Source organism: Armigeres subalbatus, chromosome 1 (assembly GCF_024139115.2).
Source record: "Armigeres subalbatus isolate Guangzhou_Male chromosome 1, GZ_Asu_2, whole genome shotgun sequence".
Taxonomy (NCBI): Eukaryota; Metazoa; Arthropoda; class Insecta; order Diptera; family Culicidae; genus Armigeres; species Armigeres subalbatus.
This window is the reverse complement of record NC_085139.1, coordinates 272,776,414-272,803,355: the sequence shown is the minus strand read 5'-3', so window position 1 is coordinate 272,803,355 and position 26,942 is coordinate 272,776,414. Positions and strand designations below refer to the sequence as shown.

The following is a 26,942-nucleotide window of genomic DNA, read 5'->3' as shown; positions in this document are numbered from 1 at the left end:
AACGCTTGAGCCGTGTTCTGATGCAAGAAGCGGTCGTGTGACTTAATTTGGATTGCGATCGCGATCGGGGATCATGTTCTTATGTCCGGGTGATCGGATTTATTTGAACCATGAATTAATTCAACGGTGGTGGTTGCCCAGATACGGTGGGACTTGCTGCTAGCTAATGCATGGTAGTCAATGGAACGACGGCAGTAAAACACATGTCAAACATTTACTGCGATGTTTACAGCGGTGTCTAATTGCTTATCTTAGTCAACAATCTTTGTTCGGCACTGCCTAATGCGACAGGTCGATAGATAGATTGAGACCTTTGTTTTGTCTGACGCAAACACGGTTGAAAAATCATTTTTTTAAGGTGATCGTGGTGTTTGTAAAATTTGAATGTCTGCTATCTTAACAGTATTGTAATCAAAGATTGTTCCGATTATTTAGTAATTTGGGATCGATCATTCAATAGTTTATCAATAACTCATTTTAGAGACTGACTGGCGTGATTTTTTTGTAGAACGCTGCCTAATATTTCGTTGTATAAATTTCACAACGAACTGTTAGGCAGATTTGAAGAAAAAGCATCGTGCTGAAAGTCCGACATACAACACATTTTTTAATTCAGCCTCTGAAATAAGCTTTTTCCTACAAATTATCACACGATCGAAACCATCCTTGATTGTAATACGAATTGATGCTGTGTAACATCTGAAATTTTAATTGAAAATTGAACTAGAATGACGAACTCTCAAATTGTGTATGTCCAGCAATTTTTAGATGTCGTTTTAAGTTTCAAACCCTGAAGTTGTTCTTTAGCGCAGCTGTCTCCAAATCTTTAAAAAATTATAGCATTCAAATAAAACAAATCACTACCATCGTTTCTCCAACGACAAATTGCAACGAACAACGTAAGTAATAAATGATCAAGGCGTGGGGGAACAACGGTGAAAATTTGCTTTCTGAGTAAATATTCAAATTCAATGATGATAGCAATCGACAGTAGGTATTTCCAGTGTGTTTACCAATAGTTTAACATCATGTTGTCGGGGTTCATCCAAACGGCACCAAGCGGCTTTTTGACTGACTTGTGATATTTTGTTCGCAAAAGGAATTCATGCGTACATTTGTTGTAAGATATTCTGTAGGATATTGAACGATGTCCAATGCGATTTGTGATTAACTTAATCTTACACGAAAACTTTAGCAAAAAAACTGATTTTTTTCATTGACGCTTGGTGTGATTAGGCAGAACCCCGACCATGTATAATACGGAATAAAAGTTTGGCGGAGAAACTAATTATATTCCGAGAAAACGATTTTCTTCTACAATGATGCATTTCAACAACAAGGTTCGAGGATGAATTGTTTGAGAATTGCACTCAAAAATAGAACCTTAAAGAATAAAGGAATTATTTTTTTTCATATTTGGCATTCTCTAGAAAGTAATCTATTCCAGATTATAAAGTTATATAACTGAATTCTTTTTTTACACGATTGATGCGTGCGTGCAAAAAGAAAATCACGTATTCTCGAGAAATCGTGTACAAAAAAATCGCGTATTTTCGAGAAATCGTGTAAACATAAAATGCATATTTTTGAAAAGTTACGAAAAAATGATGCACAGGGTTTTCTGCCAATTATGATGCTACATAGATCTCCAGTTATCCAAGAATTTCGTTAAAGTCTATTTACATACCCAAAGGCTATGCGGACTGTTTTGAATATGATACATGCCCTTTGTGGAATATTGAGTTAAATTTGTCCACAGAAATGTTTCTTATTCATCCGAGAAATCCATTAAATAAGGCCTTAGGGTCTACCTACACGTGAACCAAAGATCATGCGTTCCATTTTGAATATGGTACATGCCCTTTGTGGATTATAGAATAGAATGTGCTCACAACAGATGTTCAAAGTAACCTTAAGGCCGACTTCAGGGATTTCTTGGATGACCATGCCATGAACATATTCTATACTTTGTAATTCTCTTATTCACAATCTGATAAGGCACAAACAAATTATAATATACTTTTTGAAAATCGCGTAACTTTGTGAAAATCGTTAGAATAAAAATCGTGTAACTTCAAGAAAATCGTATAAAATAAAATTGTGTAAAAAAATTCGTGTGAAAACAGAATTCAGTGTACATTCTTCTATGGAAGTTATTTCTGTAAACGCATACAGCAATTCCATGTGAAATCGAGTTAGCCTCTTGGAAGGAGGCTTCCGAGCCTCTTGGAAGGAGGCTTCCGAGCCTCTTGGAAGGAGGCTTCCGAGCCTCTTGGAAGGAGGCTTCCGAGCCTCGAGCCTCTTGGAAGGAGGCTTCCGAGCCTCTTGGAAGGAGGCTTCCGAGCCTCTTGGAAGGAGGCTTCCGAGCCTCTTGGAAGGAGGCTTCCGAGCCGCTTGGAAGGAGGCTTCCGAGCCTCTTGGAAGGAGGCTTCCGAGCCTCTTGGAAGGAGGCTTCCGAGCCTCTTGGAAGGAGGCTTCCGAGCCTCTTGGAAGGAGGCTTCCGAGCCTCTTGGAAGGAGGCTTCCGAGCCTCTTGGAAGGAGGCTTCCGAGCCTCTTGGAAGGAGGCTTCCAGAGCCTCTTGAAAGGAGGCTTCCAGAGCCTCTTGAAAGGAGGCTTCCAGAGCCTCTTGAAAGGAGGCTTCCCAGGCCTCTTGGGAGGAGGCTTCCGAGCCTCTTGGAAGGAGGCTTCCGAGCCGGTTGGAAGGAGGCTTCCGAGCCGTGTGGAAGGGGGCTTCCGAGCCTCTTGGAAGGAGGCTTCCGAGCCTCTTGGAAGGAGGCTTCCGAGCCTCTTGGAAGGAGGCTTCCGAGCCTCTTGGAAGGAGGCTTCCGAGCCTCTTGGAAGGAGGCTTCGAGCCTCCTGGTGGGAGGCTTCCGAGCCTCTTGGAAGGAGGCTTCCGAGCCTCTTGGAAGGAGGCTTCCGGAGCCTCTTGGAAGGAGGCTTCCGAGCCTCTTGGAAGGAGGCTTCCGAGCCTCTTGGAAGGAGGCTTCCGAGCCTCTTGGAAGGAGGCTTCCAGGCCTCTTGGAAGTAGGCTTCCGAGCCTCTTGGAAGGAGGCTTCCGAGCCTCTTGGAAGGAGGCTTCCATGCCTCTAGGAAGTAGGCTTCCGAACCTCTTGACAGGAGGCTTCCGAGCCTCTTGGAAGTAGGCTTCCAGGCTTCTTGGAAGTAGGCTTCCAGGCCTCTTGGAAGGAGACTTCCGAACCTCTTGGCAGGAGGCTTCCGAACCTCTTGGCAGGAGGCTTCCGAGCCTCTTGGAAGAAGGCTTCCGAGCCTCTTGGAAGGAGGCTTCCGAGCCTCTTGGAAGGAGGCTTCCGAGCCTCTTGGAAGGAGGCTTCCGAGCCTCTTGGAAGGAGGCTTCCAGGCCTCTTGGAAGGAGGCTTCCGAGGCCTCTTGGAGGAGGCTTCCGAGCCTCTTGGAAGGAGGCTTCCGAGCCTCTTGGAAGGAGGCTTCCGGGCCTCTTGGAAGGAGGCTTGAGCCTCTTGGAAGGAGGCTTCCAAGCCTCTTGGAAGGAGGCTTCCAAGCCTCGTGGAAGGAGGTTTCTGAGCCTCGAGGAAGGAGGCCTCCGAGTCTCTTGGAAGGTGGCTTCCGGGCCTCTTGGAAGGAGGCTTCCGAGCCTCTTGGAAGGAGGCTTCCGAGCCTCTTGGAAGGAGGCTTCCAGGCCTCTTGGAGGAGGCTTCCGAGCCTCTTGGAGGAGGCTTCCGAGCCTCTTGGAAGGAGGCTTCCAGGCCTCTTGGAAGGAGGCTTCCTGAGCCTCTTGGAGGAGGCTTCCGAGCCTCTTGGAAGGAGGCTTCCGAGCCTCTTGGAAGGAGGCTTCCGAGCCTCTTGCAAGGGGGCTTCCAGCCTCGAGCCTCTTGGAAGGAGGCTTCCGGGCCTCTTGGAAGGAGGCTTCCGAGCCTCTTGGAAGGAGGCTTCCTGGCCTCTTGGAAGGAGGCTTCCGAGCCTCTTGGAAGGAGGCTTCCGAGCCTCTTGGAAGGAGGCTTCCAAGCCTCTTGGAAGGAGGCTTCCGAGCCTCTTGGAAGGAGGCTTCCTGAGCCTCTTGGAAGGAGGCTTCCTGAGCCTCTTGGAAGGAGGCTTCCGAGCCTCTTGGAAGGAGGCTTCCTGAGCCTCTTGGAAGGAGGCTTCCAGAGCCTCTTGGAAGGAGGCCTGAGCCTCTTGGAAGGAGGCTTCCTGAGCCTCTTGGAGGAGGCTTCCTGAGCCTCTTGGAAGGAGGCTTCCTGAGCCTCTTGAAAGGAGGCTTGAGCCTCTTGAAAGGAGGCTTCTGAGCCTCTTGAAAGGAGGCTTCTGAGCCTCTTGAAAGGAGGCTTCCAGCCTCTTGAAAGGAGGCTTCCGAGCCTCTTGAAAGGAGGCTTCCTGAGCCTCTTGAAAGGAGGCTTGAGCCTCTTGAAAGGAGGCTTCCGAGCCTCTTGAAAGGAGGCTTCTGAGCCTCTTGAAAGGAGGCTTCCGAGCCTCTTGAAAGGAGGCTTCCTGAGCCTCTTGAAAGGAGGCTTCTGAGCCTCTTGAAAGGAGGCTCTGAGCCTCTTGAAAGGAGGCTTGAGCCTCTTGAAAGGAGGCTTCCTGAGCCTCTTGAAGGAGGCTTCCAGGCCTCTTGAAGGAGGCCTGAGCCTCTTGAAAGGAGGCTTCTGAGCCTCTTGAAAGGAGGCTTCCTGAGCCTCTTGAAAGGAGGCTTGAGCCTCTTGAAAGGAGGCTTCTGAGCCTCTTGAAAGGAGGCTTCTGAGCCTCTTGAAAGGAGGCTTCCGAGCCTCTTGAAAGGAGGCTTCCGAGCCTCTTGAAAGGAGGCTTCCGAGCCTCTTGAAAGGAGGCTTCCGAGCCTCTTGAAAGGAGGCTTCCGAGCCTCTTGAAAGGAGGCTTCCGAGCCTCTTGAAAGGAGGCTTCCGAGCCTCTTGAAAGGAGTTAGACAGACAGCTTGTTAGACAGCGGCGCGGCGGCGTGGGTCTGCGTGAACTAGCTTTAAGCGCCGAAATTTTACCAGATTTTCCCAGAAGTTCGTCAATGAATTCCTCAGGATATTCCTCCCGGAGCTTTTCCGGAAGTTCCTCTAGGAATTCCTCCGAAAGTTCCTCCAGAATTTACTCCAGAAGTTTCTGCAGAGATTCCTCCAGGAAGTTCCTCCGGAATTTCCTTCAGGAATTCCTCCGGAAGTTCCTCTAGGAATTTCTCCGGAAGTTGCTCCAGGGATTCCTTTTGAAGTTCCTCCAGGAATGCCATCGGAAGCTTCTCCAGGAATTCCTCCGGAAGCTCCTCCAAGAGCTTCTCCGGAAGTTCCTCCTGGAATTTCTCCGGACGTTTCACAGGGATTTCCTCCGGAATTGCCACAAAAAAATTAACACAAATTTGTCCAGTAATTCCTCAGGAAGGTTCTTCAAGAATTTCTTCTAAAATTCCTCCGGAAGTTCCTCTTAAAATTTGTTTGGAAGTGCCACCAGGAATTATTCTGGAAACTTCCTTATTATTATTATTTTATTAGACTAAGGCCGGAGTGGCCTGTGCTGCACATAAAAGTATTCTCCATTCAGCTCGGTCCATGGCTGCACTTCGCCAACCACGCAGTCTGCAGAGGGTCCGCAAATCGTCCTCCACCTGATCGATCCACCTTGCCCGCTGCGCACCTCGCCTTCTTATACCCGTCGGATCGTTGGCGAGAACCATTTTCACCGGGTTATTGTTCGACATTCTGGCTACGTGCCCGGCCCACCGCAGTCGTCCGATTTTCGCGGTTTGAACGATGGATGGTTCTCCCAACAGCTGATGCAACTCGTGGTTCATTCGCCTCATCCACGTACCGTCCGCCATCTGCACCCCACCATAGATGGTACGCAGCACTTCCTTTAGAAAACTCCCAGTGCACGTTGGTCCTCCATGAGCATCGTCCAGGTCTCGTGTCCGTAGAGGACTACCGGTCTAATGAGCGTTTTGTAGATTGTCAGTTCGGTACGGCGGCGTACTCTTTTCGATCGGAGCGTCTTGCGGAGTCCAAAGTATGTACGATTTCCAGCCACTATACGTCTCCGAATTTCTCTGCTGGTATCATTTTCGGCAGTCACTAGTGAGCCCATGTACACAAATTCTTCTACCACCTCGATTTCGTCACCACCGATGCCAACTCGCGGTGGGTGGCTCACATTATCTTCTCTTGAACCTCTTCCTATCATGTACTTCGTCTTCGACGTGTTGATGACTAGTCCGATCCGCTTGGCTTCCCTCTTCAGTCTGATGTAGGCTTCCTCCAACTTCTCAAAGTTACGTGCCATAATATCTATGTCGTCGGCGAAGCCAAATAGCTGGACGGACTTATTGAAAATTGTACCATTCGTGTTAATCCCTGCTCTTCGTATTACCTCTTCCAAAGCGATGTTGAATAGCAGACACGAAAGACCATCACCTTGCCGTAACCCTCTGCGGGTTTCGAAGGGACTCGAGAATGCCCCTGAAACTCGAACTACGCACATCACCCGATCCATCGTCGCTTTGATCAACCGGGTCAGTTTATCCGGAAATCCGTGTTCGTGCATTAGCTGTCATAGCTGGTCCCGATCGATTGTATCATATGCGGCTTTGAAGTCGATGAATAGATGATGTGTGGGCACGTTGTATTCGCGGCACTTCTGCAGTACTTGGCGAATGGCGAACACCTGGTCCGTGGTGGAGCGTTCGCCCATAAAACCCGTCTAGTACTGCCCCACGAACTCCCTTGCAATTGGTGCTAGTCGACGGCATAAAATTTGGGAGATTACCTTGTAGGTGGCGTTCAGCAATGTGATTGCGCGGTAGTTGCTACAATCCAGCATATCGCCCTTTTTGTAGATGGGACACACACCTTCCATCCACTCCTGCGGCAAAACTTCCTCCTCCCAAATCTTGGTAATGACCCAGTGCAGCGCTCTAGCCAGTGCCTCACCACCGTGTTTAAATAGCTCTCCTGGTAGTTGGTCAACCCCAGGGGCTTTGTTGTTCTTGAGCCGGCCAATCTCCCCCTGGATTTCCTGGAGATCCGGAGCCGGTCGAATTATGCCCTGCGCGCGTTCCCCCAGGTCCATCACCATACCACCATCTCCGTCTGCCACATCGCCATTCAGGTGCTCTTCGTAATGCTGCCACCACCTTTGGATCACCTCACGCTCGTACGTAAGAAGGTTCCCGTTTATGGCCTTACACATATCAGGCTGTAGCACGTGGCCCTTACGTACTTTTTTAGATGAATTCTTAAAATAAATTCATATGGATTTCCCGATGGGCTTCCAGAAGATATTTTTAAATGAATTACTAAAATAGTTTCTGAAAAAACTTCAACAGAAGTTTCATAGGGAGTTTTTAAGGAATTTAAAAGAAACTATTTTTGAGTTTACGAATTTAAAAAAAAAAATGAATCTTTAAATGAAAATTGAAAATAATTTCAGACCAAAACACTTAAGAAATGTCAATGAAAGATCATTTTATAGTTCGTTAGGAGCAATTCCGGAAGTTCCTGAAAAACAATTGATTTCTTAGGCTGCGTTTGAACTTAAAAGTGGCAGTACAAAAATAAAAATACAAGCGGTTCTGTAAATCGCAGGTGCTTTCCAACAACCCCAACAAACTGTCAAAAACAATTTGACGTCTGTCAAAATTGGAAATTATTCAACTAATTATTCAACTAATTAACTAAAGCACCTTTAAATTTTGCACCTTCTAACCTTCATCAAATTATTTCAACAAGAAAAAGCAATATTTGGCACATCTTTATGATTCCATTAGACTGCAAATATAATCAATTTTTAGTACAAAAAGTAAAACTATAGAAACAGTCTATGAACTATTGATTTAACTAACAAAAACTGAGACTGATGCGATGATGAGTAATGATATGACGCATAACTGGTTTTCATCGTAAACGCTGTCTAAATATCATTTGCATAGCCATCATTAGCGAATTCATTTATTTGAGCACACGCGCGCAAGAATTTAAATCTCACGTAAAAGTGATGTTTGATTTGTATTCTAAACACGGAAAACCAATATATGTTTGATATGTATATAGTCATTGATCAAACATATGATACTGTAAAGCAGTGATAAATATTCAAAAATCCCTAGTCAGATGCTTTTAACATCATCGTAAGGATCGATCAAGTGCCAAATAACTATACAAGTGGTCCCCGATTTCAGTTGCAACTTGGCATGACGAAAATAACCCTGACATTTTGCCTTTTTTGTGAATGCCGTCCAGCTGAGACGAAGCGTTCACACGCTTTCCCTTGCACTTGGTCCGAATTCAAAGCACATTCTGCACAATTTTTCAACTCCTTTAGAATATACATCCATCAGTCAACCCACACCGCGTTCAATACAAACCGATACTTACTTTCAACTGTGCACAAGATCACATCGCGCACCCGAATCCGATCCGATGCATAATTATTACCTCTACGCTAGGTTAGCTGGCACGGAGCACGGACGGATTAGATCTTTCCGATCTATGCTACTGGCCTAGTGCCGAAACCAGTCTCTTTTCCACATGCTCTACTGCCAGGAGAACATTCAGCGGCAGCGTGCTCGGGACGACGGATTCGTGCAAGCCGCACATTGACGCCGTATAAATTCGAGGTCACGCTCGTTTCCACAGTGTGTAGAGAGGCTCGGCCTGGCCCTTCGCATTCACATGAGCCTGACCGACTGCTTCTCGTTGGGATACCGTTAGAAGCGCAGCGCATCGTCCAAAAAACGAGTCCCCACAAGGCGTTCGATCCACACCGCGCACGCGGAGCGGTGTCACAGTCAGGTTTCCAGCTGATATCGTTGCGCTTCGAATCTCCCCCGAAACCGCCTATACTGGAGGTGAAGATTAACGCAGGGTGGTGCATTCTCGAGCGGGCTGGCAGCGGGTGATGTTGGCCTCAATCTTCGCGCGACCGAAGAAGATGCACCTTCCAGAGTTGGTCCATCGGTTGGCTGCAGGCAGGGGTCCATTGTCCCTCATCGGACGTTAATTGGAGCTAATTTATCACTCCTGCAGAAGGCGAGTGCCAAAACGGCACCTCCTCTACAGCAATTGACACTTGCTTAGCGGGGTGAAGTGAAGGTGTTTGATAAACTGACGGCGCGGCGCGGCGGTTGAACTTGGCCGTGAGGAACGAGCTGAAAACTGTCGAACGGGAAGGAAAAGTTTGACAAATTATGTGTATTTGTAATGGGAATTGTTTCTTCACGCTTTCAGGCTAGTCGTCCATCATTGCGTTTCGGCGGCTCATGTTCGCACTGTTGGAGGTGAAAGAAAATTAAATTGTCCATACGCGCGCGTATTTTGTTAGTTGATGGGGGAATGCTTCGACATGGCGACTAGTTTTGCTCACATCCCGTTGGCAAAAATGAGTAATTCGGCATCGAACTTTGAGCGCGCTGATGTGAGGTCATCGATGCGGATCTATTAGGATGACGATTGTTGAAGTGATTTGATCGCTATGATAACCATTTTACAATCTGAATGGTGCTATAAAACGGCTTCCTATTTCTTTTTATAACTGGTAATTAATTTAATCTACTACACCATAAAGTTTGTAACATTCAATGATTTGCAAATCATGATGTGAAACTTCGAGCATGTCCTTCAAGTACACGTGGTAGGGCCGTTTGGTCGAATACCGTTCGGCCGAATGCCATTTGACCGAAGGCCACTAGGCCGAAAGTTGTTTATTCGAATATACCATTTGGTCGAATAGGTCATCTGATCGAATTAGTCATTTGGCCGAATAGGTCATATTGCCGAACGGATTTATATGATATATCCCCATGCGAAAACCATTAGTAAAGTTGAGTAAATCGTGAAAAACTGAAATCAAGGTTTGCATGGGAATTCTGCATGGACAGTTCCCAACGCACATTTTTTCCTACTATGCAGGACAACGGCAACGTATTTAATAAAAAATATGTCCAATCGGTCTCCGAGAGGTCAAGGGGGGGCATTTAAATGTTTTTCCCGTAGAATAAAGATTAGGGTAAATCCGCGTCGGTATAGATGCCGCACTTCAGAGATCTAGTAGAACAAACTTGATTTATTGGCGCAAATGTAGTGAAAGGGTATCTTGTTTTGGGAAAATTCTTACAAATCCACATGTTTATTCCATTATTTGAATCCTCTAAAAACCTTGTAGGTTATGTCTGGATCCATTTTTTTTTATTTTTTTTTTATTTTTTTAATCTATCATTTATTTGGAAGGAGAAGCAATTTATGTTTTGAGTAAAAATTATAGTGATGTGGCATCTTTTTTTTTTTTTTACAAGGGAGAATGCATTTACACACTAACCCAGTACACGTGCATTGTAGTTGCCAAACTACCACACGGAAGTGTACTGGAGTGTCGGACTCGACCATACCGGTAATACCGACTAAACTCCCTTGGGCTCCACCATCGTTTCCCCCAGGAACTACCTCGCAGTACTACTTCTGGGGGATGGCAGTACTAAACGTACTCGCTCGTTCTCGCTCACACAGGCACCCGTCCCGTGCGAGACTGACTTGGGTGCTCGCTCTATCGCACCCTCAAACACACCCTACATACTCTGTTGCACCTCTGTCATGCCGTGCGGGTCTAACTTGTGTGCCCACCCTTCTCATGCCATGTGGGTCTAACTTGTATGCCCACCCAAACCCTTGATTCATGCTCATACGCTCCATGCTTGCACACACATTAACGCTCCTATGGGTCTGACTTGTGTGCCCACCCTTCTCATGCCGTGCGGGACTAACTTTTGTGCCCACCCTTCTCATGCCGTGCGGGACTAATTCTATGCCCACCTTTATCGTACCATGTGAGACTGCTCACCTCTTTCATTCAGTTCGCGCTGACACATACTACTCGAGTCATTCGACCTAACACTCCCTCTGGCATCCCTTGTGGGACTCTTCGCTTAGGTTCCCACTTCTGACATACCATGTGAGTCTGACTCACCTCATTCATGCCATACGAGACTAGCTCAACACAACTCAACTCATTCCTTTCGTACCATGTGAGACTGACTTGGATGCTCCCCCACACTCCTCTGCCACGCCACGGGGTATCAGTAGTCGTAGGAACCAACATTCCTGCGCTACTCCCAGCGCGGCGTGTGCAGTCCATACATACACCTATTCATTCACCCTTCTGCCATGCTTCGAGGTGACGATCTCGGTTGCCACCCGCTGCGCCATTACCTCTGCATGGGCAGACCATTCACACACTTCTTCGCGTTCGGCACTTTCGCTCTAACTTACCAATCATAAGTTAGTCATGCTTGTCGATTGTTGCTCGGCGCGCCAGATTCTCTGCAAGCTGCAGGCAATCTGAGTGGTTGCAGTCGAGACTGCGTTCCACTTCTCCACCGCTTGACACATCCTTTGAACAAGATTATCCGGAGTTGTGTCCCGGCCGCAAACGTCTAGCATTGCTCTTCTTTCGACGTCGAAACGAGGACATACGAACAGTATGTGCTCTGCAGTTTCGTCAACACCCGGGCAGTCAGGGCAGACGGGGACCTCCGCGTGTCCAAACCTGTGGTGGTACTGTCGGAAACAGCCATGGCCTGACAGGAATTGTGTCAGATGGAAGTGAACCTCCCCATGGGGTCTCCCCACCCAGCTTGATATGTTAGGAATCAGCCGGTGGGTCCACCTACCTTTCGAGGAGTTATCCCACTCGCGCTGCCATCTGGCAAACCGAAGTCACCCTGGTACGCTCGCGGGCTCCTCTGGTGCCACGTAGGTCAAAACACTCCTCGTCCTCCCGGATGACCAGCCCGACTGGCATCATACTCGCTATCACGCAGGATGCGTCGCGCGATACCGTGCGGTAGGCCGATATCACCCTGAGACACATCAAGCGGTAGGTGCTCTCCAGTTTCTGCAGGTAACTAGTGCTTTCGCCCAGGACGGGCCGCCGTACCTAAGAATAGATGCGGCAACGCCTGCCAGTAGCCTACGTCTGCTGGCGCACACCTTGGAGCTGTTGGACATCATCCTCGATAATGCCGCCACAGCAGTCGAAGCCTTCTTGCACGCATATTCGACATGGCTACCGAAGGTAAGCTTGTCGTCTATGATGACCCCAAGAATCTTCAGACTCCGCTTTGAAGTGATCGCGACGTCTCCCACGTGTACAACTGCATGTTGTGCCGACTTACGGTTGCTGACGATAACCACCTCCGTCTTATGTTGAGCGAGCTCAAGGCCTCTCGCACTCATCCAGTCCGCCACAGTGCTGATCGCGTGTTCTGCGGTTAGCCCTACTTCTCCGACTGACTCCCCGTAGACCTCTAGGGTTACATCGTCAGCAAAGCCGACGATCTTCACACCAGGAGGGAACTTTAGCTTCAGAACCCCGTCATACATCAGGTTCCATAGTACCGGACCCAGGATTGACCCTTGCGGGACTCCTGCGGTAATAGGAACACTTTTCTGACCGGCATCGGTCTCGTATAGCAGCACACGGTTCTGGAAGTAGCATTCCAAGATCCGGTACAGTCCCACCGGCAGGCTAAGCCGGTGTAACGAGAGCGCGATGGCATCCCAGCTTGCGCTGTTGAATGCGTTCTTCACGTCCAGTGTCACCAACGCACAGTATCGAATTCCTCGCCTTTTCCGTTGGATCGCTACCTCTGCAGTCTTGAGGACTGAATTGATAGCGTCCACCGTGGACTTACCCTTCCGAAAACCAAACTGGTTACTCGACAGGCCATCCGTACCCTCTGCATACGGGGTGAGCCTGTTGAGGATGATCCTCTCGAGCAGTTTACCCGTCGTGTCGATCAGGCAAATTGGTCTGTACGCCGATGGGTCACCCGGAGGCTTCCCGGCCTTCGGCAGCAGTACCAACTTCTGCCTTTTCCATCTCTCAGGCAACACTCATCCAGGCATCTCTGCATAGCTAGCCTGAACATGTTCGGGTTCGCTATGATCGCTGCCTTAAGTGCACTGTTTGGAACTCCATCGGGGCCTGGAGCTTTGTTCATCGCAAGGGTGTTAGCCACTGCGAGTAACTCTTCGTTCGTCACCGGAGCCACCATTTCGGCCACACTCCCAGCGCCTTGCAGCGCAGGAGGAGGCCAGGGACTTGTGGCTCGGGACGGAAGAGTACTTCGATAATCCTCGCCAACCGGTCCGGTGACCGTTCGGGGGTGAAGAGCCCCTTTGGTCTTGGCCATCACGATCCTATAGGCGTCACCCCACGGATTCGCATTGGCACCCTCGCACAGGTTGTCGAAGCACGCTCTCTTGCTGCTCTTGATGGCCTTGTTAAGGGCCAGTCTCGCAGCTTGAAACACTTCCCGGCGGACCGCTCTTTCCTCCTCGGTGCGGGCTCGTTGCGTCCTACGTCTAGCCTTGAGGCAGGCTGATCGTAGGGCTGCAATTTCGGCACTCCACCAGTATACCGGGCGTCTGCCATTTCTTGGCAGGGCTTTCCTCGGCATAGTAGCGTCGCACGCGCGTGATAGGACAGCTATCAGCGCATCCCCGCTTAGACTGTCGGTGTTGGCCTCCAGTCCCAGGGCCGCGGTGAAAACTTCGCTGTCGAAGTGAGTGGTCTTCCACCCACGGACCTGACAGGGATCCCCGCCCTCGGACGCTGCACACCATAATTGATCTTGAAGCGAATTGCTAGGTGATCACTATGGGTGTAGCCCTCGTCTACCCTCCAGTCTAGGTCCGAGACCAGACTAGAGCTGACAAACGTTACATCTATCCATGACTCGACCCCATTCCTACGGAATGTGCTACTGGCTCCGTCATTGACAAGCACTGCGTCGAGTTTTGCAAGTGCCTCGAGTAACGCTTGTCCCCTCTGATTGGTGCAGCGGCTGCCCCATTCCACTGCCCAAGCATTAAAGTCTCCCGCTATAACGAACGGGCTCCGACCTACTAGGTCGGCCGATAGCCTGTCGATCATCTGGTTGAACTGTTCCATTGGCCACCTTGGTGGGGCGTAGCAGCTACAATAGAACACCCCGTTGATCTTGGCTATCGCGACACCCTCCGCGGAGGAGTGTACAACCTCTTGAACGGGGAACCTTCCCGTTGTGCAAATTGCCGCCGACCTAGACCTGTCCGCCACCCAGTTGCCGTTGCCGGCAGGGACGTTGTACGGGTCGGACAGGAGGGCGACATCGATCCTCGACTCCGAGACCGCCTGCCACAGCAGCTGCTGGGCAGGTGCACAGTGATTCAGATTCAGCTGTGTTACTTGCACGGCTTTTTCCGATTGGCTTCTCCGAAGGGACACGCAGGCCCGCCCATAGCATGGTTCCGGGCCTGCTTCTTACTGGCGCAGATAAGGCACCTATGGTCCTTGTCGCGTGCCGGTGCTTGGTGTTCCTCCTCGACTCAGCGACGACACATCTTGCTTCGGTCTGGGCCCTTGCATTCATACGACTTGTGCCCGGACTCAAGGCACCAGTAGCACCTGTCCACTGAAGTTGGCTGGAGCACGCTTACTGGGCATACTGACCAGCCGATCTTCAGCTTCCCTTTCTCGATGACCTTTTGGCGTCAGCCACCGGTAGTCTGAGATAGGCTACCTGCGTACCAAAGAATCCCCTCTTAGACGTACAGAGGACCGCTCAACCTCTGTGCCGCACTGCTCTTTGACGGCAGAGACGACGTCTTCCGCGGTCGTGACCTCATCCAGCTGCTTACACTGGAGGGTCACTTCCGCACCCAACGACCTAACCTGAGCGCCGTCACCCAAGACCTCCTGGGCAAGCTTTTGTAAGCCACCCCGCTGGATTGCGCCACGCTTCAGTACCAAGATCAAGTCACCTTTCATGGGACGTCTAACGCTGCGCACGTTTTGGCCCAGGGCCGATAGGCTATCGGCCGCTCGCAGCGATTTAAGGACATCGGCGTATTTGTCCTTGTCGGATTTCACCAACAAGGCCTCGCCTCTGTCTCTCACTTTCTTCATTGGTCGAGGGGTGTTCGACTTCCGCCCCCTACTGACCAGTTGCCAAGGATTCGCATCCCCTTCGGCGGGTACCGATGGCTGGCTGGGGCCAGCTTGTGGCTCAGCAACTTGTGCCTGTCTAGTGCCTTTCGCCTTCTTGGGCATACGCCCTTCAGGCTCCGGTGCACCATCCAGGCGACGCTTCGCCTTAATGGTAGCGCGTTTGGGTCGCTTCTTACTTGGCGTTTTCTTGCCCTCACTGGCCGTAAGGGCGGTCGCCTCATTCGCCGCAGTAACACCGCTAGGGGAGGAGAGGGCCTTGGTCTGCGTACCTTTGGCTATCCTCTCTGCTTCCGCTACACGCCTGATGTAAGCGACCTGTTCTTGTCTTGCGACACGAACAGCTCGCCGGAGCACCAACAGGCTCTGCTTAAGCTCCTTGTTGGTGTTCTGCCTGCCGCTTACGAACTCGATGATCTCATCGAGTTGCTCGGCCACCACCCGTATCCCGGGTAGTGGCTCGTCAGGCGTGCAGGCAGGGCTACTCCCCACCACCGCTGGAGACTCTTCGGTGCTGCCAATAGCAGCAGCCGTCACTCCACTTGCCCCCTCTTTAATAGGGGACCTCGCTAGGCCCCTTTTGGCAAAGGGGTCCGTCACCCAACTCCAAAGATAGGTTTCGTTCAGTACTCATTTCTTATGGGCCCCCTTGCAGCTGCCGCCGAATCCTACTGGAGTAGTCGCCTTTAGTGATCCCATGGTTATCTATGCCTGCCTTGCGGCAAGCAGGGAGGCCATGCGAGGGTTGACACTTGCGTGTTCAGAGCCAGATCAGCGCAAGTCAGGAAAGGGCATCTGAGCCTACTCCCACCCAGTAAGCAAAACTGGATGGCAGGATTGGGCAGCGTGCTACAAGGCCCGCCACGGTTTTATGGGACGGAAGACAGCCTAGCCATTAGCCCACTCGCCGTTTCGAGTCAGTGTCACCCGACCCTACTAAGAGAGTAGAATGTCAGACTGCCAGCCCTCACTTCACAATATAACAATATCCAAATACGAAACCAGTACACGCAACCAGTATGCCATAATCAGGGTCTTACTGATATCAACCCTGATGTGCCAGTGGCACTCTCTGGGCTTGTGCTTTTGAAGCGGCACACAGTCGCTTTGATAGAGTCTGCTTACGGGCACTTGTGGTTTTTTTGGGAGGGATTTTAGCAGAGCCCACTGCTAAATCCCACCACGCCCTAGGCAGTTCTGATGTGGCATCTATGCATTGCAATCGGTATAGATGCCTTAACAAAATCAGGGTGATGCTCCGCACCTACCTACTATCAACACTTCAATGAAATATTATAATTAAGTGGGGAAATCATGTAAAATACGAATACCAAAATATTGCAAGGGATAAGGTGAAATTCTGCCAAAAAAATCCAGACGTTCTTTGTTATTTGTTTCTTTATTAATAACATGCTCAGATATTAATAATATTTGCACAAGGAAATATTTCGACTCAATCAGTGTCGTTTTGTGTTGTTATTATGCGTGCTCACTACTAAAAACATCACTATAATGAGAAATACATTTATTTGCGACTCATTTATTCTTTTTTCGGTTGTTATAATTATGGGTACATGTTATAAATTGCATGAGCAGATACCCCACGAAGGAAAAGCAGTTGTGAAAAAGCGTTGCAATTAAGAATATTAGGCCATATTAGAATATCAGGCAATTGAAAAAAAAACGTCGTGGATATAGAAGAACGCAATATTTGCATTTCTTGGCGATTTATGTACTCACTTGTCATAAGACGAGTTTGTTCAATCCCATTGAATTCCACCACTTAATTGGATCTTAACAGATACGTATTTCGACCTCAACAGTGAGGCCGTCTTCAGTGTCTCGTACTTGACTCGATTTTCTTAACAAGATTTATGTACTGTCAACGGTACAAGCTTGAATAATAAATTTACCACTGTGTGGGGAAAAATAATAAATGAGGGAAATTCTTCAACGTTATATGTTGTTCAAAATTGGCCCATTCTCATCTCTCACAGGGGGTGACATTGGGCCAAGTAAAATGAAGTTCAGCGATGACGATGTCTCGATTCAATCGTCCATTAAAAATGATTTCCTACATTCAGGCTCTTACCAACTATGTAAGGCAAATCAACCCAAGGCTTGGCCCAATCTCACCCCTTTTTAGCGTGTATTGCTCGTTGCTACGAAAAAACCAGAACCGTTATACAAAATATCCATAAAAATCAATAAAACAACAACAGATTATCGTAACATGATAACCAGGTATCCATCGATCTAGAAACTAGTTGTGTAATAGATTTGTGGGGCATTACTGACACTATTTTAATGCGGGCTCATTCGATCAATACTTTTATATTCAAATTTCAAGCATTATGGTACGAGCACAATTAGTTCTTGGAACTTGTTTTGTGATTTCCTAGACGTGAATTTTAATATAATTTCGAACCGTTTGAAGTTTTCATCAAAATTCGTAACGGTTTCTGAGATATTATGAGTGGAAACATTTTTCGTTTTTGGCCCAATCTTACCCCCTAGGCCCAATGTCATCCCGAACGTCGGTACATACTTGAAAATTCCAGTTTCATATATTTATTGAATTTTTGGGAATGATTAAATATTTATAGTTAAATTTTCGAACGAACCGTTTCTTGTCCACTCGTTTGCAATACGATTTAAGAAATGAGCAATTCTCTGTGAAATCACGATTTTTTTCAAGATTTCAATTTTGTATTTTTTGATTTCCCTGAAATTTTGAATATACATCCTTTATGACCAAAAAACATAATCTGCATCATTGGTTTGCCATTTTAACTCAAGTGTAACTTTTGACAAGCGCCTAAGCAAAAACACCTTGAACACTTTCAAAAAAATCTAACTTGAGAACGGCTTGTCCGATCATTCTGGTGTCTTCGCAAAGTTCTAGGGGGTATGTGAAAAAAATACACTGTAAAAAAAAGATCAAACATTGAAAATAAAACTTAAAAATCGATTTTCTCAAAAACGAACTTCTCAATATTTTTTTATTTTTTGATATGTTGTAGCGGTCAACTCTAGAGCAATATTTTCGCAGTGTAATTTTTTTCACATAGCCCCATTGATTACCTAAAACTTTGCCGAAGACAACAAAACGATCAGACAAGCCGTTTTCAAGCTATTTTTTTTTGAAAGTGTTCGAAGTGGTTTTGCTTAGGCCCTTATCAAAAGTTAGACAAGAGTCAAATTGGCAAACCAATGATGCAAATTATGTTTTTTGATCACAAAGAATGTATATGCAAAATTTCAGAGAAATCAAAAAATAAAAAAATAAATCGACCTTCGATTTCACAGAGAATTGCTCAAATGGTTAAACCGCTCTTTGCGGAATCCCGAACAAAATGGGTCGCGCGCCGGAAAGCAGTTTTCTGTATTAAGCCTGTAAATTTGAAGGGATAGAATCACTAACAGAAACCAAGCTTCCATGCCAAACGCCGATGCCACCGAAACTATAGAATACATTGAATACATCAATATATACGGCAGTAGAAGCAAAACGATTAATGCATGAAAGCGGAGTGCATTCTTCTATTGGTCCAAGATTGTCTAGTGGACGAGATGACAATACTAAACACGCAATTATGCCGATTTACGAGGATGATGAGATCAGTCGAGCAATGCCTGGTCAACGTGATTGTGTAACAATTAGAAAGGACGGAAAACGTCAAGCCGTTCAAAAAAGGCTAATGGTGACTACATTACGAGAAGCTTACAACCGATTCAATGAACTTAATAGTCAAATGCAGATTAGATTTTCATATTTTACGAAGCTCAGGCTTACGAACTGTAAATTGTTAACTAACTCGGGACTCATAACGTATGCGTTTGTACTATTCACGAGAATGTAAATCTTATTACTCATAGTTTAAAAAAAAAAAATATGGCTTATCCAATGATTTGAAAGTATTTACGGATAATATGACATGTAAAAAAGTTGAAAAAGGTTGAAAAAGATTCGCCACCGCACCAAATGTGTCATGTACAAGACGCTTATAAGACCGGTTGTCCTCTACGGACATGAAACATGGACAATGCTCGAGGAGGACTTGCAACCACTCGGAGTATTCGAGAGACGGGTGCTTAGGACCATCTTTGGCGGTGTGCAAGAAGACGGTGTGTGGCGGCGAAGAATGAACCATGAGCTCGCCCAACTCTACGGCGAACCCAGTATCCAGAAGGTAGCTAAAGCCGGAAGGGTACGATGGGCAGGACATGTTGCTACAATGCCGGACAGCAACCCTGCAAAGATGGTGTTCGCTTCCGATCCGGCAGGTACGAGACGGCGTGGAGCGCAGCGAGCGAGATGGGCAGACCAGGTGCAAAACGACTTGGCGAGCGTGGGGCGTATCCGAGGATGGAGAGATGCGGCCTCGAACCGTGCATTGTGGCGTCAAATTGTTGATTCAGTGTTATCTGTTTAGATGTTAACTAAATAAATGAATGAAATGACATGTAAAAATGCAACACTACCTGCCTGTTTCCTACGCCAGTGTAAAAATTGCATTGATTCTGATAGTTTGAAAAAATGTTTATTAGAAGAAATGTATGAAAAATGTATTGATGAAGTTATGTTCGATCAATGGGTCACAACAGACAGATGCGATATAGAGACAATCACAAAACAAAAAGAAGATTTTGTTTCATATTTAGTGCAAAAATTAGAAAAATTAATACCCCACGAGAACAAAAGCTTGTGTTAAAAAATATTTTAATCTACTTTCTGAGGATATTATTTTTTTTACCTTCATTTATTAAGGGGATAAATGAAAATAAGGTAATTTCTAAACCTATTCAAGCAGTTAATCACTTTTCGTTATATTTGATTTTTTAGTAAATTACGCATTTGTGCTGCAAGATGAAGTTCAAAGCCACCATTGGAATGCACAACAAGCAACCACTCAGCCATTAGTGATTTTTTTCAAGCAGAACAACATGTTCAAACATTTAAGTTTTGTAGTTATTTCATGATTCTATATTATTGATTCTATATCTGTTAACTTATTTATCTAAAAAATGATTTATTTTATACGACAAGAACAACAATTGAATGTGAACAATTTTTTGTTCATGTCCGATGGAGCTGCATCACAATACAAAAATAGAAAGAACTTTTTTAGTAATTGCCAGTTTAAAAAGAATATGACCAGGGTTTGCAGAAATCGCTCTCAATAGATAACGAACAACGATAAAAGAGCGACAAGAACTGTTCCGAACCATAACAGGCCATGATAACAAATTTTTCAAACTTGTATACAAGTGCGAAAAAACAGAATCGGATAGGCTGCCCCCACAGAAAAATGGTGATTCTCGCTTTGTTTTCGCTCCTTTCGTGTTGGTTACTGCACAGATGTGTAGAACTAGTTGAAATGCATCATCAGAGCCAGAGCTTCCTGCATTTGGAGCTTTCTAAAAGAAATTTATCATGGGGTATAGCCTCCCGAATCAGTTCTCTATCATGACAGCTTGCGAAAAAAGCTTCTCGCGGTATGCTACATATCGTATAGGGGAAGGTGGGTAGACTTGATCCCCGGGGAGACTTGATCACCCCCTGTTTTATCGAGAACTAAAGTAGTTTTGTTCTAGCGTATTTTTTAGTACAGATCCTCCAGACAAATGACCTTTATGTAGTGAGTTATTTTTTGGATTGACAAACTTATTTATTCTGTAGGGCGGTTTGCATGTTTTGACCTTCCTAAAGATTTTTTTATTGGCCACGCAAAATTTGAAGGAAAAAATTCATAGCAATGACCAAATGCTTTCATTTTTTCACAGCACAAAGCCATAAATATGCTTAATGATCTGTACTGATGAAAATATCAACAATCCATCAAAGTTTTAGGATATTTGGATTATTGCCTCAATATGGGGACACTTGATCCCCCATTAGTCACCCATACAAAAATTTGGCGAAAAAATTCAAAAAAATATAAATCTGTTCTCAGGTTTCTATTTTTTTGTAGATTTGACAGATTTGATGAAGGATTGGCAGGAAAAATTATTGCGTAGATATGGTAGAAAGGGGATCAAGTCTCCCCAAATTTTAAAATTGCATGTGCAGTCGAATTCAATAACAAACATCGTTCATGTATACGCACAGCAATTCGAAAATCACGCGTATTTTGAAGGAAAAATATTTACAAAATCTGAGGGCACCTTTCTAATTTTATCGAAGCAAGTTATTGGAGAGGGATCAATTTCCCCCAAATATTTTAAATGTCGACTTTTGACAGCACTCCAAAAAATCGATTGTGAATCAATAACAACAATAATTTAAGGAATGTCATACATCAGTAAAGATAAATACTATATTTCTTAGAGAGTATGTGTGGAAATCGCGTATGTTTATTTATTTTTGGCTGTGATACATCGGAAATCAGAAAAGGGGATCAAGTCTACCCAGTCTCCCCTACCGAGATGATAAGTGAGAGACTTGCTCTTTCTCTTTAGGATTCAATCCCTGAATATGACATAGAGGTTGAATGGCATTTCTTTGCTACATCCCATGGCTACAGGGGGTAGTTTAGCTAAAGGATGCAAACATCCTATCAAGAATGCAAAAGAACTATTTGATTGGGCTCAAAAGTGAAACGAGGAACAACAACTAACCAATATTTTCTTCTCCTATGCGACAACAACAACAACAACAGCTGGGTGATCAATAGTCGAAAGCCAAAGCGAATTAGAATATCCATCGCCGTATAACAACGGAAATAAATTCTTTCAAGAAAAAAGTACATATTAGTTCAACAAAAACTCACAAAAAATCGAAAACGATCATAAATTCAATATCTTACATGAATTTTATATTTGAACCGCTATAACTCGAAAACGGCACTAAGAAAAAAAGTACCTTATACTTTTTTCATTGGAAATTTTACGTACTTTCATAGAATCGAGTTGAAAGAATGTAAAAAAATATATCATTATTTTTGAAAATCATTTTTTTTTTGTTTTAATTTTAACCTTTTTGTCCATCATTTCTCCATCTTGACCTTCTTCTTCTTCTTCTTATTGGCAGTACATCCCCATACTGGGACAGAGCCACCTCACAGCTTAGTGTTCATTAAGCACTTCCACAGCTATTAACCGCAAGGTTTCAGAGCCAGGTTACCATTTTTGCATTCGTATATCATGAGGCTAGCACGATGATACTTTTATGCCCAGAGAAATCGAGACAATTTCCAATCCGAAAATTGCCTAGACCGGCACCGGGAATCGAACCCAGCCACTCTCAGCATGGTCTTGCTTTGTAGCCGCGCGTCTTTCCGCACGGTTAAGGAGGGCTTTCTTGACCTACAGTGCAAAAAATCACACTAGTTGTTGGCTACAACATATCAAAAAAAAATATCGAAAAATTCGTTTCTGAGAGAATCGATTTTTAAGTTTTATCTCCGATACATAAAAAAAAGTGAACATATATTTTTTACAGTGCATGTTTTTGTTGCATAGGCCATATGGTTACCTACAACATTGCCGAAGGCACCAAATCGATCGGAAAATCCGTTTCTGAGTCATCTTTTTTTGAAAATTTCGTTGTGTTTTTTGGTTAAGCCCTTCTCAAAAGTCGGCTAGAGTCAAAATGTCAAACCGATGATGCAAAAGTGTTTTTTAATCATTTAATGTGCAATACCGATCAATGTGCTCCGTTCAATGTGCAAAACCGATGCATAAAAAAATGAAAAACGATCCATAAATAACATCCGAATGTTCCATTAAATGCTACCATAAATCCGTCAAATAGTTCGGGAAATTCCTCAAAGAATATTTTTATGATCCATAAATTGAAAAATGAATATTGAATATTTTTATGATCCATAAATTGAAAAATGATCCATAAAGCTGTATTTTGATCAAATTTGGGCACTTTTTATCCTGATGATGATCCATAATTTCAGTAATATGATCCATTACTTTGTTCAAATGATCCATAATTTTGATAATGTGATCCATAATGCTTGGAAAGAAGGCAAATGAAATTATATTAATTGATCCACACATTGTATAAAATCTATGGATCATATCTCCAAAACTATGGTTCATTTGAACAAAGTTATTTGATCCATAACTTGGCCAGAAATATGGATCATATGACTAAAATTATGGATCATATTACTGGATATTATGGATCATCATCACGCGCAAATTTGAAGTTTTATGGATCAAAATATAGTTTTTCATGGATCATTTGCCAAACGTTCATGGGAAAATAGCAAGAACTGTATTCACTTGTCATAAGACTAGTTTGTACAATCCCATTGAATTCCACCACTTAATTGTATCTTGACAGATACGTATTTCGACCTCAACAGTAAGGCCGTCTTCAGCGTCTCGTACTTGACTCGACGAGTACGAGACACTGAAGACGGCCTTACTGTTGAGGTCGAAATACATATCAGTCAAGATACAATTAAGTGGTGGAATTCAATGGGATTGTACAAACTCGTCTTATGACAAGTGAAGACATTCCACTAAAAAGCTCAAAATAATTTTCTTAACAAGAATTGTATTGTTTTTCTTGACTATGACCATGTTAATGGAACATATTTCCCTATTAATTGCAAATTTTAGCTTAGATATGGATTGAAAAATTATTCTTTATGGAATCTCTTGAACTATTTTATGGATTTTAAGGTAGCATTTTAAGGAACATTCAGATGTTATTTATGGCTCGTTTTTCATTTTTTCATGAATCCGTCTTTACTGTTATATGCAAAAGTATGTTTTGCCAAAAATAAATCGACCTTCGATTTCGTAAACATATACGGTATGCGGTATGCGAAATTCCTCGGAATTTAGCGGAATTTGAGCATGGCGAAATCTGATTTCTTGATTTCGTTTCGTTTCGCAAAATTACAAAAATTTCGCCTGAAAAAACTAATTTCTAACGAAATTTAGCGGAAGTCCGCTGATCACGCCAGCTAGTGTGGGAGAACGTGAAGTGATAAAAGTATTGCCTGCTTCGAAGAGCGCAAAATTATTTAGTGCGGAATCGATCGTGTTGTAGAAGCTTATTAAACGAATTGAATGGATTGATTTGAAACACAGTTTTCGTCTTCCTGTTTTCAAAATAACTTCGTTTACAATAATTATTTAGTCGCTTACCAAGGCATACGAATTACTTTCTCAACTAACTAACGATTCCTTTCCCGTAGCGCTCACGGAGATGCAGAGCATGCCTCGGACTGTTATAACAATGAGTGTTAAACTAATGTTCTTCTCCTAATCCTAAATTGACTGTAAGCATCGTTATTAATCATGAATTGAAAACTCCGAAGCAAGTACCGTTTTGACTCAAATTCCGAACATGACTCATATTCCGAAACCTGGCGTTTTGGCACCCAAAAACAATAACTTTTATCGGTTTTCCGTAGTGAGGATCAAGATTATAAACGAGCTCAATACCTTATGGAAAAAAGTACACGAATAAAGCAAAAATGACCATTTAAAAACGAGTGTTCGGAATATGAGTCATGTTCGGAATTTGAGTCAAAACGGTACTTGCTTCGGAGTTTCAATTCATGACTAATAACAATGCTTACAGTCAATTTACAATCAATCTAAAATACGAGTAGCACAATTTAGACTGATTTGGTTGCAACAACTCATATATGACCAGATTTGGTCTTACATAAGTGACAGCAACTCCTTTATGACAAGTGTGCTGCTTGGGATATCTTTGTCCATTTTAGAAAGGTGCACAGGATTCTTCTAGTAAGCAAATGTATGCTAAATATGTAGACGAAGAATCGGAAGGAATAAATTTAGGCTATTATGCCCTTTTCAAATGTTGCTCTAATAATATCAATTATCTATCTGCGTATACCCCTGGCAGATGTATAAAAAATAAAATCAATTCATTCATTTTCTAATTTTGACTTAGCTGAATACCTTTAAACTACGTTGACCAGACAATATGAAGTATGCTGCAGCATAATCACAAAATTTTTAAGTGATTTTTTATATTTTTTCATATTTTTATATAAAAATATATATAAGTTAAATAGAATGCGGCACGCATTCATAAAAAAATATAATTTATTCCGAAATTGAATTACACTTCACACTACAGACTAACGATTACAGACTAACTTGATTTTCCCTAGCTGCACTGATTTTATTAACTATTTCTGATATGTCAGCAATAAGCTCTCCACCTGGTTATTGTCCTCCTCGATCGGATGATCGGTTCGATCGATGATGTGTGTCAGCAGTTTGTGCGTTGGCCAAAGTGCACTTCATCGCTGCGTATGCTCGTTCGTCGTATGTACCATGTTGTTGCCGGGTCGCTGTTGCTACCCGCGTGTTGGCATCGGTGTAGTTGCAGAGTTCTGATGCTTAACTCCTCCTAACGTATATAACTGAACTGATATAAAATAGATCACATTCGGGAGCACATGCTCCACGATAAAATGCTGGCATCAGAGGCGTAGCCTTGATTGGAGGCGGGGATGGATTTGGACATAAAACCTCTCCCAGAGACAAAATTTTGAAAAAAAAATTTTTTTCGAACCTTCAAAGGTATCAAAACGAGAATGCGGCGATTTTTCACATACTGCTTCTTCTGTTAGTTATTTGACCAGATCAGCTGTTCTTGCACAGAGAACCAACAGATGTTTGCTTGGAACTAGCACACATCTTCAATGTACAAGTACTGGTGATCTAATTTGTTAGGTCATACTGGCGCCTGCCACGTCAGAATGCAAGTCAATGTAGGGAAGGGGGAGGAAATGATGATGCAATCACTCGCCCACTGCAAGCCGAATATACCTCTGCGTTCTTTTGTTGGAATTTTTGGGTTAGATTCGAGAGGCAGAGGTTCGTCTTGGTTCACGAGCTGCCAATTTGCTTAAATAGGAGAAAGCAACTGATAAAATTTATAATTGGATATAGGAAACGAGCTTTTTTTTATTTGTTTCGTTTCCAATTCTAGCAGCTACTGCAAGATAACAGTAAGGTTCAGGGTATATGATAGACATGGAAACGGTATGGCAGCCCATTTCGAGTTCTAGCGATTGCTAGAACATGAAAAATATAAAGAAAGCTACAAAGTAGGAGAAAGGAACGGGACCTGGGATTGAACCCACGACCTCCTGCGTATGAGTCAGAAGCAGTAGCCATAAGACTACCAAGCCCTTTACAAAAAAGTGAAATCAGAATTGCGTACATAATGTAAAACCAATTTAATAAAAAATCCTCGGAAAAAAATAAAATTTTGTTTCGTTTCGAAAAATTTCGAATTAAATGAATCTTGATTTCGTATCGTTTCGAAGTCTCGAAAGTAAATCTATATTTCGTTTCGTTTCGATCCGAATCAACGTAGATATTTTAAATTTCGTTTCGTTTCGTTTCGTGAGGAAAAAGTGTGTTATCGCATACCCCTAGAGAATTGGCCAAATGCTAAGGTGGTGATGCTTGAATTCGGAAAATGAAGACTTCTTCTTAGTGCAGTTATTTCAGAATCAGAATCAGAACACCTGCTCGCTGTCAATCGAAGTGCGTTTCATTAACTTTAATGCCGCATGAAAACCTTGTCCAGAAGCGTTGGAAGCTATGCTCAAGAAACAGGCTGAGTCGTCGTAGTTTGGATAATTTCATCAATAAGCAGCAGCTCTCTTTGAAATACTTCAGTACACAGCGTAGTTTCCAACACTTCTTTGAGAGATGGTGCCGTATTCCCGTCAGATTCAATTGATCTACAGGGTATCCGAGTGTCACGAAATCGTCCGAAGCAATCGTAAGATCAGCAAAATTTGTAAATCACTTTTCTTCTCTTCCAAGCCATCTCATAAATAGGACAGGCTTGATGTTGAATTTAAGAATTAGTAAAGAAAATAGAAATAATAAGTTCAGATATTACCAAATGGGAACGAATTGACTTCGTCATCTGATTTGCCAGTAACCATCGATGTTGTTAAAATAATCGTCGTGAAATTTTGATTCCGACATGATTGTTTTTCCTGTATCAGACGAGGACTTGGGGGCAC

At 44.4% G+C, this 26,942-nt stretch overlaps 1 protein-coding gene across 1 annotated transcript in view; it reads left to right on the top strand.

The window, feature by feature from the left end:
* LOC134207614 (uncharacterized) overlaps nt 1-26,942 on the top strand; it is a 531,539-nt gene that overhangs the window by 22,386 nt on the left and 482,211 nt on the right. The gene's annotated exons all lie outside the window — the stretch shown is intronic.